The sequence below is a fragment of the Pleurodeles waltl genome, chromosome 5, assembly GCF_031143425.1.
Source record: "Pleurodeles waltl isolate 20211129_DDA chromosome 5, aPleWal1.hap1.20221129, whole genome shotgun sequence".
NCBI classification, from domain to species: Eukaryota; Metazoa; Chordata; class Amphibia; order Caudata; family Salamandridae; genus Pleurodeles; species Pleurodeles waltl.
Genome location: NC_090444.1, coordinates 1,776,478,247 through 1,776,491,636, shown reverse-complemented (window position 1 = coordinate 1,776,491,636; position 13,390 = coordinate 1,776,478,247). Strand labels below are relative to the sequence as shown.

At 42.1% G+C, this 13,390-nt stretch overlaps 1 long non-coding RNA gene across 1 annotated transcript in view; it reads left to right on the top strand.

The window, feature by feature from the left end:
- LOC138297443 (uncharacterized) overlaps window positions 1-5,915 on the top strand; it is a 38,569-nt gene extending 32,654 nt beyond the window's left edge. Inside the window, exons 2-3 of the long non-coding RNA XR_011204107.1 lie at window positions 1,150-1,229; window positions 5,799-5,915. This is a non-coding gene — a long non-coding RNA (uncharacterized lncRNA). The remainder of the gene's footprint in view (window positions 1-1,149; window positions 1,230-5,798) is intronic.
- Window positions 5,916-13,390: the final 7,475 nt, after the last annotated feature.

Genomic DNA, 13,390 nt, shown 5'->3' with positions numbered 1-13,390 from the left:
CCTCTGTTTGCTGGAAGAGTGTCTGCCTTGTTCTGTATATCTTCTCCTGTCTCTGGCTCCTCCTCCTCCTCTGCTGGGCGGCGTGGGCTCTCCTCCTCACTGCTATCAGGTATATCTCCGCCATCTTGAGTCACCCAGATGCCTTCTGGGTCTCCTTTTATACTTTGGTAATGATTACCACCTGCTCTGAGTTAGTGGTAAATGGGACATGCAAACTGGGCTTTTTGCGACTAGTCGCAATTTGCGAGTTGCAATTGCATATGGTTTGCGACTCGCAAATTGCGACTTCCTATTTGCGGGTCGCAAAATGGGGTCGCAAATTTTGCGAGTCGGTAACAGCTCGCGTAGCATTTTGCGAGTCGGAAATAGGATTTTTGCATCCCATTTCCGATTTTGCAGGGTCGCAAATTGCGAATCGGGCCATTTGCGACTCACAAAAGTTTGCTACATCTGGCCCTAAATCATGAAGTGGATGGTACAGAGATTATCTTATGAACAAGAAATCTGTGAAACTCATGAGGAACATCAATAGATTAAATTATGAACTGATATACCCTTACCTTCAGAATGATTATTACAAAGGAAAGGGATACCAGGGTGGAGATATGACCCCCAAAGGGAGATGGATGGCCCCGAAGGTAGGGGGCAAGAAACATGTTACCTTCTCCAAATCCTCTGGTTCAAGTAGTGAGGAGGAGGAGTGTTTACATGAAGGAAAAGATTTTTCAGGAACAGGGGAACAGAGCAACAATAATTTTTTAGAATCACATCTGGTCAAAGAATCGAGGGGAACAGAGGGAGGGGGCCACTGCAGAGGAATCAACCCCAACAAGAATATATGAGGACAAAGAACCAAAGATATTGGCGGTAGATAAAGCCCCCTTAGTAAATTTATCCCAGAGGATCTTGACTGACAGGGAAATAGAAGCCTTAGAAAAGGGCCTCAGTTTTGCTCCTGTAATGGGTTCTTGTTGAGACAGATTTAGAACGACTATGGAGACACCTAGTACGGTGATAATACTCTTTTATTGTGGTATGGGTTGAGTGAGTTTTTATACGTGGTTCGGGGTCCTTCGTGACCTGTGTCTCTGTTATTGTCTTCTTCTCAGTTAGTCAGGAAGATGAAATTTCTCTTTCTCTTTTTCCTAGGAATTCCAGGTGTTCGTCTTGATCCCACTCTCTAAAAGGGAGGCGATGTTCCCCAAAAGAAAGATGAAAAGAAAAAGCAGGTTAGTGTAGACGTTTGGGTTTTGGGATATATCTCTATATAGGTTAGTAGGAAGGTGTGGATAGGTGTGGGGGTAGCTGTTTATTTATTCATCTCGTGGTTCACCCGTCCCGTGACTACTTATTCTCTCTCTCTCTCTCTCTGTTTCTCCTTTATACTACAGGAGGGTGGTTTACTTCACCCCCTCCTGACGTGCGGTTAGGTTATTTCGAATCCTCTCTTTTTAGTTCCCCCTCCACCCGTCCCCTTCCCGGTTCCTCGTTCCTTTTCCCTTCCCCTTTATCTACCTGCATCCAGTCAGGTAGGATTTTTACAACTAGGTACGCTCGTACCTGTTAGAGCCACGCCCCTCCTGGGATGTGCCGGCGTTGCGAGTTCTCCTTGGGTTTCCCGGTGTCTTCCTCTTCGGTCTCCCCGTCCTCGCCCTGGTCTTCCTCTTTGTTCTCCAGTTCCTCCTCCGAACCGCTTCCTCGCTCTCCAGGCTCCGCTCCTCGTCCCGTCACTCCTGTGCGTGCCGTCCTTCGTCTCTCTCTGTCCCCTTTTCCCTCCTGTTCCCGGATATCCGGATCGGACGTCACTTCCGGGTCAGCGCTCCTCGCGGTCGTACCCCCGGGGTATGTGCTATCGGGTTCGGCGTTCTGATGCGTAACCGTGGCGACAGATGCCCAGTTACAGCTCCAAAAGCAAGGGTTGATAGGCTAGAACTGCAGAAAGATTTACGGGGCCTTCTTTAGAAAAGTCAGGTTGCAGAAGTTCTTTGCAGAATGGGAGTTCACTGGAGATGGGAGTAATATTTCTGGGTTAAGCCCTAAAGCCACATTTACTTCCTCCCTTGCACAAGTAGGGAAAGAGGTGGAGTTATTTAAAAGTTTGGTAAAGATGGATATTCAGAGAAACCTTTGTGATCTTTTAAACCCAGAAACAACTTAACAAATGAACAGCGAAATGCCATCCAATCCCCCCAAACAGGATTCCAGTGTCACTATAAAACCTGCTGACAAAGGGGGTGAGGTTGTAATCTTTGATACCCTAGATTATCAAAAACGAGCAGCGGACCTTCTGTCAGTGAAAGAACATTATTTGAAAGTACCCATGACAAAGATGGAAACCTTAAAGAGGGAGGTAGGAAAGGTTATAGGTGAAGGTTTAGCAGAAGGATGGATCTGTGAGGAACAGGGTCGGTTACTTACAAATGAGAACCCCACGATTCCTGCATTCTATGGGCTTCCAAAACTTCATAAAAACCTGATGGATCCACCACTGAGACCGATAATATCATGCATTGGGGCTCTATTAGAACTTCTCAGTAAATATGTGGATAACTTTTTAAAACCTTTAGTGAGGGAACAAAGATCATATATCAGGGATTCAGCCCATATGATATCTAAGGTTGAAAGTCGGGGGTTCAATAAGTATAGGCAATTCCTGGTTACTCTAGATCTAAAAGCACTCTATACAAATAGTCCACAGCACAGTACGATTAAAGTGATTGACAGTTGCCTAGAGGAGACAGATTTAAGAGGGGCTAATCGGGAATTCATCATAAAATGTGTTACCTTAGTCCTTAAAATCAATCTTTTCTTGTTTAAAAATGATCTCTGTTTACAGCTTAAAGAGACCAGTTAGGGAGCTGCCTCTGCTCCAAGTCTAACTTGTCTCTATGTAGATGAATTTGAGAGGAAACACATATATAATGAAGCCACCCCGTTCTTTGAGAATGTGTTGACCTGGCATCATTTTATTAATGACATATTTTTTATATGGGAAGGTTCTCGTCAAGAACTAGACGAGTTTCTGGCAGGGTTAAATCTGGGTGATATTAATTTGAAATTCACAGCCCATGTCAGTAATACTGCAGTTGATTTCCTAGATATTTTCATCAAAGATAACGGTGGGAACTTAGAGGTAGAGTTATTTACAAATCCCACAGATAGAAATACCCTTCTCCACTATTCAAGTTTTCACCCTAAAGCCCAAAGGGAGAGTATCCCTTTTGGGCAATTTCTGAGACTTAGAAGAAACTGGACCTCGCTTGATGACTTCCATAAACATTCTGCGGTATTGAAACAAAAATTAAAAGACAGGGATATCCTCACAAGGTGAATAGCCATTCTTTCAAGAGAGCTAGTTTCTACAATAGGGAAAGTATGTTAGACAACTTAGTCTGACCAGTAGTAAAGTTAAGGGTAATTACAGATGTGGCAACTGTGGTTGTTGTGATCTATGTATTGAAGAGAAATCCATTGAATATCAGGGCTTTAAAGCTACCCTGGAAAGCATGAATAACTGTTGCAGCAAGAACGTTGCAACTTAATCATTTGCCCTTGTGGTCTCGGGTATGTGGGTGAAACAGGCAGAGAATTTAGGACTCGTCTGTGTGAGCATAGATCAGCTATTAGAACGGGCAAACTAAATGCGCTATTAGTGGAATATTTCCAGAATAGAGGTCATTCAGAAAAAGATCTACGGTGGTTTATTCTGGAAAAGATCTTCCCAAAAAAGAGAGGAGGTATTGGAAAAATGCTAATGAAGAGGAAAGAACTGTGGTACGTTATTAGATTAGAGACTGTCAAGAACAGTTTAAACAGTGAGGAAGATTGGGACAGGGGGCTTCTTTACAAATAATTGACTCTTAAGGAGTCATGGATGTGGTGGGTGATCCCTAAGTCCTGATCTACAACGTCGGTGAGATCCCTTACCGAATCGAAGTTTTTTTTAAATCCAATATGACATGAATAGGAAGATCGCTACATTATGATTAGCGGTATAGGGCTCCCGGAATAAGTCCTGATTTGCTATGTGGGCGAGATCCCTTATTGAATTGGGTGTTTTCAGAAACCCAATATGGCGGGGAAAGAATTACCGCTAAAGTATGGTTAGCAGTACAAGGTTTTCTGTTTATGAGAAACTGGAAGTGCGGATTCAGGACACCGTACAAGTGTTCCGGAATTCTAAGAAGGCGTGAAAAATAGGCCCGCTAGAATATGGTTAGTGGTTCAGGGTTCTCTGTTAATGTCAAACGGGAAGTGAGGACATAGTATGTGGGAAGTGACATAGCGGAGAAGGAGAATGAGGATTATCCTGATTTGTGGATGCAACGGTTGGTATCACGCCCATTTTGAAATATAAAAGAGCAATATGGGGGTAGTTTATTTGATTTATCATCAGAGGAAGGATGAGAACGCTGTTACGTTGTTCCACCGTAAAGGTATGAGGAGTATGGAACGAGTAAGGGGGATTTTAAACGTGAGGGACTTATATTTGATAAAAGAGAAATGAAGCTACTCGGAGCTTAGTGTGTCTTATTTTGGGTTTTATGGCTAACATGATTCTCAGCCATTTAAAAATGAGGGGGTATATATGACAAATGGTAAATGGAGCTCCTCTGAGTTTAAATGTGGATTGCACCTTGGGTCTTTATACTAATATGAGTTTGAGCAATACAACTGAACCGGTGCTTTGTGTCAAACATTTTTGGCACATACTCAACACATGTACAATACGGGCCGGGATAGATAATAAGAGTGGTACTTTGTTATCGTTGGGGTGATAGAAAAAAAGCCACAAGTCATATTATGTTTATATACACGGTTTCCCCATTGCTATTAGACAGAGAAATTGTGCAGTTAATAATGCAGATTCTCCTACGAATTCTGCAAAATGAATTGCTGTGGGGGCATCGTACTGTGAAAGGTCTTGGTGTTTCGACGGGTGGATAATTGTACCTGTTGAAGATTATTATAAAGTATGATTACTGGCAATTGAAGGAATATATTTCTCCAATTAAGGAATTCATGAAGTGTATTATTCTGGGACAGTAGGAAAGCAAGTTTATTCCTGTTTTTACCCATAGGTCTGAGATTGAGTTGAGAGCCAATTTGATGGCACTGGGTTCTTCTTAAATATTCAAATGAATTTGAAGAGTTAGTTGAGTACATGGTAATCCCTTAGGACAATATTAGGTGATTGATGGTGATAAAATAGCCACCGCTAATCACCATATCATATTATTTGTTTTTATACACACCACTATTTGGGGTGAAAAGACGGGGTTCGCATGTGGAGGGTAAATCACGGGTAATGAAAAGAAAAAAGAACAAAGAGACAATGGGGACCCGTAGAATAACAGGGTCCCATGGATATGACTATAATTGCCTATTAATTGCTTTGCCCATATAAAAGTGATCCGTCCTTGGACAATACAGAAGCAAAAGACACTCTCTGGATGAAAATATAATTTGGGGAGGATTAGTGAGTTTGTGCTTGTATGACATATTAGATGTAGGTGAGTGGCGTGGTTTAATGATGATGACATGATTGAGTGGGCTTATTGGAGTAAGCATTGATATGATTGATTGTTCTCACTGGGTGTCTCTATGTGATGTTTTAATAAAGTAATAAGGATAGTCTCCTTATGGGAATCATATCATGGAGTTTTTATATACTGCAAAGGTAGTATCAGGAGGATTTTATTAAGGGTGTTGTATTTTTAAAGAAGGCTTTAGACCCATGGGGAGTGTAGAAAAATTGGGAATTTATGAATTTTTCGTTTATCCTTTATTTTGTACAGACATGAAATGAATGTGTTGGGATAATATGTAACCGTCCTGAAGAAGGTGGTGGAAGGACTGTGAAAGACCACCGAAACGCGTTGATGCAAATTGGATTGCTGAACCCATTGGAACTGGCCTAAAATAGATTGGAAATTGGGTGCACAAATCAATTGGCCAGTGTATACCTAACGTGGGACAGTATGAGATGATAGACTAGGGAGGATGTCTTGTGTTTTGTCTCCCAAATTATTTGTTTTAGACTAGATTTCTTCTAGCAGTACCCTGCTGGACCCGCCAGATTTCTTTAGAGTTCTTTTATTTCTATGTTTTATATGGGATTATTTATTAAATATTTTTTCCAGATATTCCTTTATTAAGATTGATCATTGGAGTGAATGAGTGTCTGAGTAGTGTGTTGAGTGGTGGAGAGCTCTTTGTTCCCCCTATGGGTTACTTTTCCTAAATCACAAGGAAACTATATGGGCCTTCTTACCATCCGCTTCCAGCAGTCAATGCCTCAAAACTACTGCCAACTCTCACCTATGCCATTTTTGCAATGCAAGACATGGATGCTTCTACAATAGACGAAATTCAGATGAATACATTCATGCGAGTCTTTAATCTATCTCAACATACATCTCCAGCTCAATGTCACCTATAATTTGGTTTAATGAGGCAAGACTTGGCCAGAAGAGCTGCATTGATTAAGAACTGGTACAAGATCAGTGCCCAAGACATGCTGAATAGTGCCCTCTGGACAGCCCTCCAAAGTGACTGGCAATCAGCATACAATAATTACTTGTATATTTCCATTAATCAACTTAGGGAGTGAGGTTCGCAATTCCTTTAAAAAGGGAACCAATAGCGCTACAAAATTAATGTCCTTTATTGAAGATAAAATCAAATTAACCACACGCTCGCATGCATGGTTGGTCATAAAGCATTACACCACACTGGTTTCGGCCGCCTACCTTTCAATTGTGTACTCAGTGCGCATGAAACATAGTTTAATGGCGCTGCGTCTGGGCACTATACCGACCTTGGCAAAAATAACAGCATGGAAGCACTCGGGCTCAACACTGTGCAGGCACTGCAATAAACAGGAGGACAATATTATTCATATCATTTGTATTTGCCCTCGGGTGAACCTCAGGCATCAGTTCCTGAAAACAAGCTTCAATTATAGACTCATTTGGTCATGCAGGGAAGCCCTGGTAGCGTGTTTCAACTCAGGTGACCCGCAGCAAAACTGTAAATTTCTCAAATTTTTTGGCATTAGCGATGTCTGGATCTCCTGGGGCTCCCCAGTATTCAACTCAGGCTACAACTCCTGAAGAGAAGCTTTAATGAAAGAACCACATGGTTAAGCTGGGAAGCCCTAGCACTTTTTCGACTCAGGTGACCCACAGCTAAATTATAAAATCCTCATACTTCTGACATTAGCTCTGTATGGAACTTCCAATGGTGAGAAGGTGGTGCACCAACTGGACTTTTAGTTCCTAATAACGTTTGGTTAATGGAACATTAGCATTACATATTTTAACCCATTGTATAGGTTACCTAACTAGAAGGTAGGGCTGAGTCATAATGTTAAGCACTTTAATTACTCTTGAATAGCCGATGAATGATTGAATCCGCTTTACCTCGATTGGCAATTCATGTCCAATAGATTTGCGCTGCGCAAACTGAGCATCACACGCAGTGGCTTAGACGCTAAAGGTCAGACAGTCACTAGCAAGCATTTTAGCATCCTCTTGCATAGGTTCAAGAATGATTGTACATGCCTGAATTTGAATTATTATATATGGGTAGTTGCTTTATTAATTTGTTTAATAATTGTAATGATTTCAACTAATCAGACAATAGACAATGGCCCAAAAAGACCAGGTTGTGCACATTTCCTAATAATGTTTGGTAATGGAATATTAACATTACCTATGCTAACCCATTGTATAGCTATGCAAATTCTTAATTAGAAGACAGTGACTGAGTCACAATGTTAAGCACTTTGATTACTCCTGAAAAGACGGTGAATGATCTGTACCTGCTTTACTTTGAGTGGTAACTTATATCTGAGAGAATTGCGCCGTACAATTTGAGCACTATACAGAAATGCTCATATAACAGCATCATGCGGCCTAGAGGCTAAAGGTCAGACAATCACTTCTAGGCACTTTGCATCCTTTTGCATGTTTTGAGAATGATTTGATCATGCTTGATCTTGAATAAATATACATGTGTAGCTGTTTATGAGATCATTTGATTAACTTGTTTTTATGATTGTAATGATTTTAATTAATCAGACAGCAAACCTAACTTGAACTTGAATACTGGTGAGTCCACATGTGAGTTGGTAAGATGTATTGTTTATTGAAACAAAGCTAGTAGCTTACCACCATCAAAGAGGGGAGCTGCCAGCAAGAACTTCTCCTGGAACCTTGGTAGCTTTAGTGACACAAAGGTAACCCATAGATCACTAGGGACCCTGGGTATTATAGCTAGTGCGAACACTCAGCTCCCTAATATACCAATTAATAACACAACCAACTGGACTTTAATCATAAAACGCAAAATAGGAAATGTGCTACAATGGCACAGTGGGAGCCAATCAGGGCCGGACTGGAAACTCAAAGCAGCCCTGGCAAATTTTGTCAGACCAGCCCCTGTAGGATACTTAGGGCCAGATGTAGCAAAGGTTTTTCCCCATTCTGTGTCTATGGGAAAAGGTGTTCGTACATATGGCCCTTAGTGTGCAAGCCTGGCCATAGCAATGGGGCAACAGAATTTGGAAAAAATTGAAAAAACAGTGCATTCTACAACACATTTTTCGTTACAGATTCAATTGTACTAGTTTTTAAAGCATAGTAAATGATGACCTTTCAGAGCACCAGGAAATCTTAATTGGGGTCCTTGAATAATTCCTTCACGATTACCCTCTAACAGTGCCTCTCATCTCTCCATAGCCCCTCTCTCACATGTATTTTATTTGTTTTATAGCACCTCTTAGCAGCGTAGGGGGTTGAAGCACTTTACATGCCACACACACACACACACACACATACAGAGACAATGCATCATACATGTGAAAATCAGTGTATAGAAAATGGTATATAAGACAAAGGGACTACACAGTGTAGGATTCACATGTCATCCATACTGTTAGACATTTTTTAAGAGTGCTTGGTCTGGGGAAGCATAAACTCAGGATTAGGGTTGACTTTACTAATAAGAATAACAATCTGTTTCTACCGAAACAGACCTTTTTTTTTAGCAAAATTAGGATAATGAAAGTGGGGAAAAAACTTTACTTTGTTACCTGTACCATGCAGTTTGCTCTTTGATGGAAGTTCATAGCTCACTGTGCTAGATTATGATTGCAACTTCAGTGGTGGCTGGTTTGTATTTACGGCAAGGGCGGCACATTAATATATTTTTTTTTAAAGAAAAAGCACTTACTTGATGGCGAAGGGTGTCCCTCTCCTCATGGCGTCCTTCTCTCGTCGTGGCTCCGACACGGCCGTGGGGACCAGGAAACAGCGCTACCAAATCCTGATGCTGCTTTCACGCTTGTAACCAGTATGAAAGCAGCATCAGGATCGGTGGGGGCGGTCTCTCTCAGCACTCACCAGAGCGCTAGAGGCCTGTGCTTTCCTTAGAGAATTTAAAAGTGCGCATGTCAGGCTGGCCGTTGAAATACGGCCATCCAAATGGACATGCTCACTTTAAACTAAAGTGCACAGCTCCCTGCTGCTGTCACTCAGCTACAGGGCAGCAGTGCCCGACCCATCCTGACGCTCGGTTCAGGGGGGGGGGGGTGCTGAAAAATAAAATGGCAATGAAGAAAGTTTATTATCATTTTATTTTTCAGTTCTGGGGAAGATTTGGTGCATTTTTTTAACGGGCGAAGCTCCTCCGTTCTTGTGGAACTGATCTCTATGACAAAAGCAGCATCCCACTGAACTATGCACATAAAATAATACTGGTCTGTAATCTGCACAGTACACATTCTTGGCAGCTGTGCACTACTTTACATAAGTAAAAACTGCCACTAGACAAAACTCCAATCTCTCTGCAGCAGGTACATTAATCACCAGAGCTATCTTGGCACTTTTATAGCTGCCTGAAAACAGTCGGCTATACAAGGAAGTCTGCAGTGCTTTTAAAACTGATGCAGGGTTACAAAACCAGCCCCTTAGTAACAAAAGAGCCCCCCCCCCCATCCTCCCAGCCTTCGGGGAAACGCCCGATGCCTGATATGGCCAGTCAGGCCCTGGTGCCAATGAATAAAACCTGCTCGCTGCTCTTTTAAACGTGATACCTACGTGTGATAAACGTGATGATAGTGCGAATAAAATATACAAAAACAGCACGGCCCATGATACAAAGTATTTTTACAGGTCCGTGTCACAGTCTACGATGTTTGATCCCATCTGAGATATGGGATCATTTTTGACGGGATCAAAACATAGTCGACTAGTGGGCCAGTGGAGCACACTGTCCTGCTGTGTATTCCTTCCTTCCAACACCCAAAAAAGTGTTCTTAAATTATGCTGCGTGCCATTCTGGAACTCTTTTTCCATTTTGCCCTGCATCTGTCTCCCTGGCACGTTAGGTGGAAGTGCCCCCTCACGCTCGGAGCCCCAGAAGACATATTCTTATCATGGGATGTCCCTTTAAATTGGACCACTCTTTTGATAAAGTGCCTCACACCGCGTTTACCTTTCACCTCGTCGTGGTTTTGAGTCCAGAAAAGATGTGGATATTTGTATGAACAAACGTGGTCTGTAAAATCATTTGTCGCGGTATCAACTAAGATTTAATGATCTATATGGAACTATTTCAAAAAGTAACACATCTACAGTTTATGATTGGTTAAATCTGGTTACATATGTTTTAGAAAATGTAACACACATCCAGTGCTTAATTTGTAAATAAAAATGTGCTGGTGCCCAAAGCTCTCCTCTTAAACACGCGCTTGCTGCAATCAAATGTGCGAACATGGAATACTGAGGCAGCGTAATCCTGAAGCCATCTCAGGCATCTTCAATCCATTTACAGCCACTCCCTGCCCCTTTGGCTCACTCTTTCAGCTTTCTGCTTTCTCCTATTGTGATGCTTTTTCGTTTTTCTCTTCCTCCGTCATTCTCATATGTGTCTTTTGCTCGTAGTAAATGCTTGAGGCAGAAAAATAAGTGCCAGCCCTAAAAAATAAGTGCCAGTGCCCCGCACCAGAAACAAGCACAAATTAAGCACTGCACACATCTAAAACTGGAGTTTTATGGTGATGTCTCTGCCACTGAGTATGGCTTGTTGCAATGTTGCTGATACTTACTCTGTTGCAATGAGTCAGCAAAGCGTAAATTGGAAGTCAGGAGTGGGATCAAGGTAGGCTATGGGGCAATCCTTATTTTGTTTGTTTTTTAAAAAAGAGCAGGGATCCAAAATTTCTCATAGGAGCCCACTGCAGGCACTACTGAATGCTGGGCTTGCAGAGTATCAAGGCTGACAATTCTTGATTCCAGTCTCATGCCTCCTTACTCCACCCTACACTTCCTGTTGTGTTATCTCATATCATCAAACAGCCGCTTTCATCCCTGCTTTTTCCCTTTGTCACTTATCCCACTCTTTCTTTTCCTTCTTTTTCCTCTTTTCTACCTTTCTCTCTTTTGATCTGGGTCAAAGTCTGATTATAAAAAATATGTCGGACGCCACAAAAAATGAGCGTAGGTGCCCACAAACTGCAACCCACTGCCTGCAACCCACTGCACATATTAAGCGCTGCACCCATGATTCCAAGTGCAAAGTAGACCTGCTCCCCACATCTAGCAAAATGATATAATTCAATGGAGAGCTCGAATGCACTGAATGTAAATATTTGTGTATATTCAGCACCCTCTCTCCATCACACCTTCTGTGCTTGTGTCATTGTCACCAAGATTGCAGAGGAGCCATTCCTCTCTCCTAAAACAGTGCAGATGTACAAGTCACCATCTTTAAAATCTGTCTGTCATCCCTGACTGTTCAAGTACTAGTTGTTAAAGATCAGCATATTTGCTAGAGTAACACAACCGATTGGTAATGTCATATCACTACAGATTTAAATACACATTCACACACACAACAACCACAAGTCCAACACCCCTGTGCCCTTCAGAGTATACAACATAACTCCATCAGCTCAATCCAGGTGAGCATCTTCTTGTAAAATGTGAAAGGTGGCCAGAGAGTGGGTGCATGCACATCGACAGGCTGCAGCTGGGAGAGTCTTGGAAAAATGGGAACAGCGGCTGTGTCATCTAGATCACCACCATATCTCCTTATTCTGAAGATTTTAGGTTTAAGTCATTGTTACATCAGTTGACCAGGCTTACAAGAGGTAGTATGATCATTTAGCCTCACATCTATAAAGGGGAAAACTGCATGTTTTGGATTCTTGCACTCGGTGTGAGTGCATATGCTTTTTTTGTTCTGTCCTGTTAACTTCTGCATTTCCACAACTTAGAGGGTTGATCTGCATATTTTGTGGGGCACCGGGTTAACCAAATGGCTGGCAAAGTGTGGATCTAAGGAGGAGTGGAATGGTGTTAAACATGCGTGTTGGAAATGGCCCTCTCAACCGGGCCACACCCAAACGTTTTGCCTTCATCCTCCTATTTTTGTAGATTTTTGCTTGTTAGCCTTAATACTGTGTGCACTTTACCACTGCTAATCAGTGCTAAAGTGCTTGTGCTCACTCCCCTAAACATGGTCTGATTGGCATATCTGTAAATTAAATGCTTTAAGTGGGCTTGCAGCACATATTGTGCCACCCACATACGTAACAAATTAAAACTTGTCCCAAGCCTGCCATTGCCTGAAGTGTCGACTTGGGATTTAAAACTCCTTGCCAAGCCTTAAACTCTCCTTTTATTACATATAGGTCACCCCTGGGCAGGGCCTAGGTAGCCCATAGTGGAGGGTGTTGTGTATTTAAAAGGTAGGACATGTACTTTATAGTTTTACATGTACTAGTAGTGAAAAACTCCTAAATTCTTTTTTTCACTACTGTGAGGCCTACCCCTCCATATGATAACATTGGGGATTTCTTATTATATTTAATAAGCTGTCTTTCCTAAACCAGATGTGGGAGCTATGTCATGTTTGTTATCTATAAACTTGTAATGATAAACCCTCTTTATGGTAAAGTCGGATTTGTCATTACAAGTTTGAAAATGCCACTTTTAGAAAGTTGGCATGTTCCTGCCATTAGCCCTCTGTGCCTGTGTCCTGCCTTAGGTCATATGACTGGGTGTAACTGACAGTTGAGACTTTGTGAATTTGCCCCAGATAGTCACACAGTAGTGGTATTAGCAGAGCCTGAATGAGACATGAACTAGCTTGATGGTGGTTATGGGGCACAGCTAAGCACAGCCCCACTTACACCAGAATAGGCTGAGCTCTGCTGCCACACAATAAGCTTAACAACCCTGTATTGTCAGTGCAGCCAGTTAGGAGACAGGGCAGGAGAGGCAGGAAACTCCTGGATCGTCAGAGAACCCTTCTGGAAACTTCTCCCAACTTCTAGAAGCAGAGCACCAGGGTATAAAAATAGGGCTCACAGACCTACTCC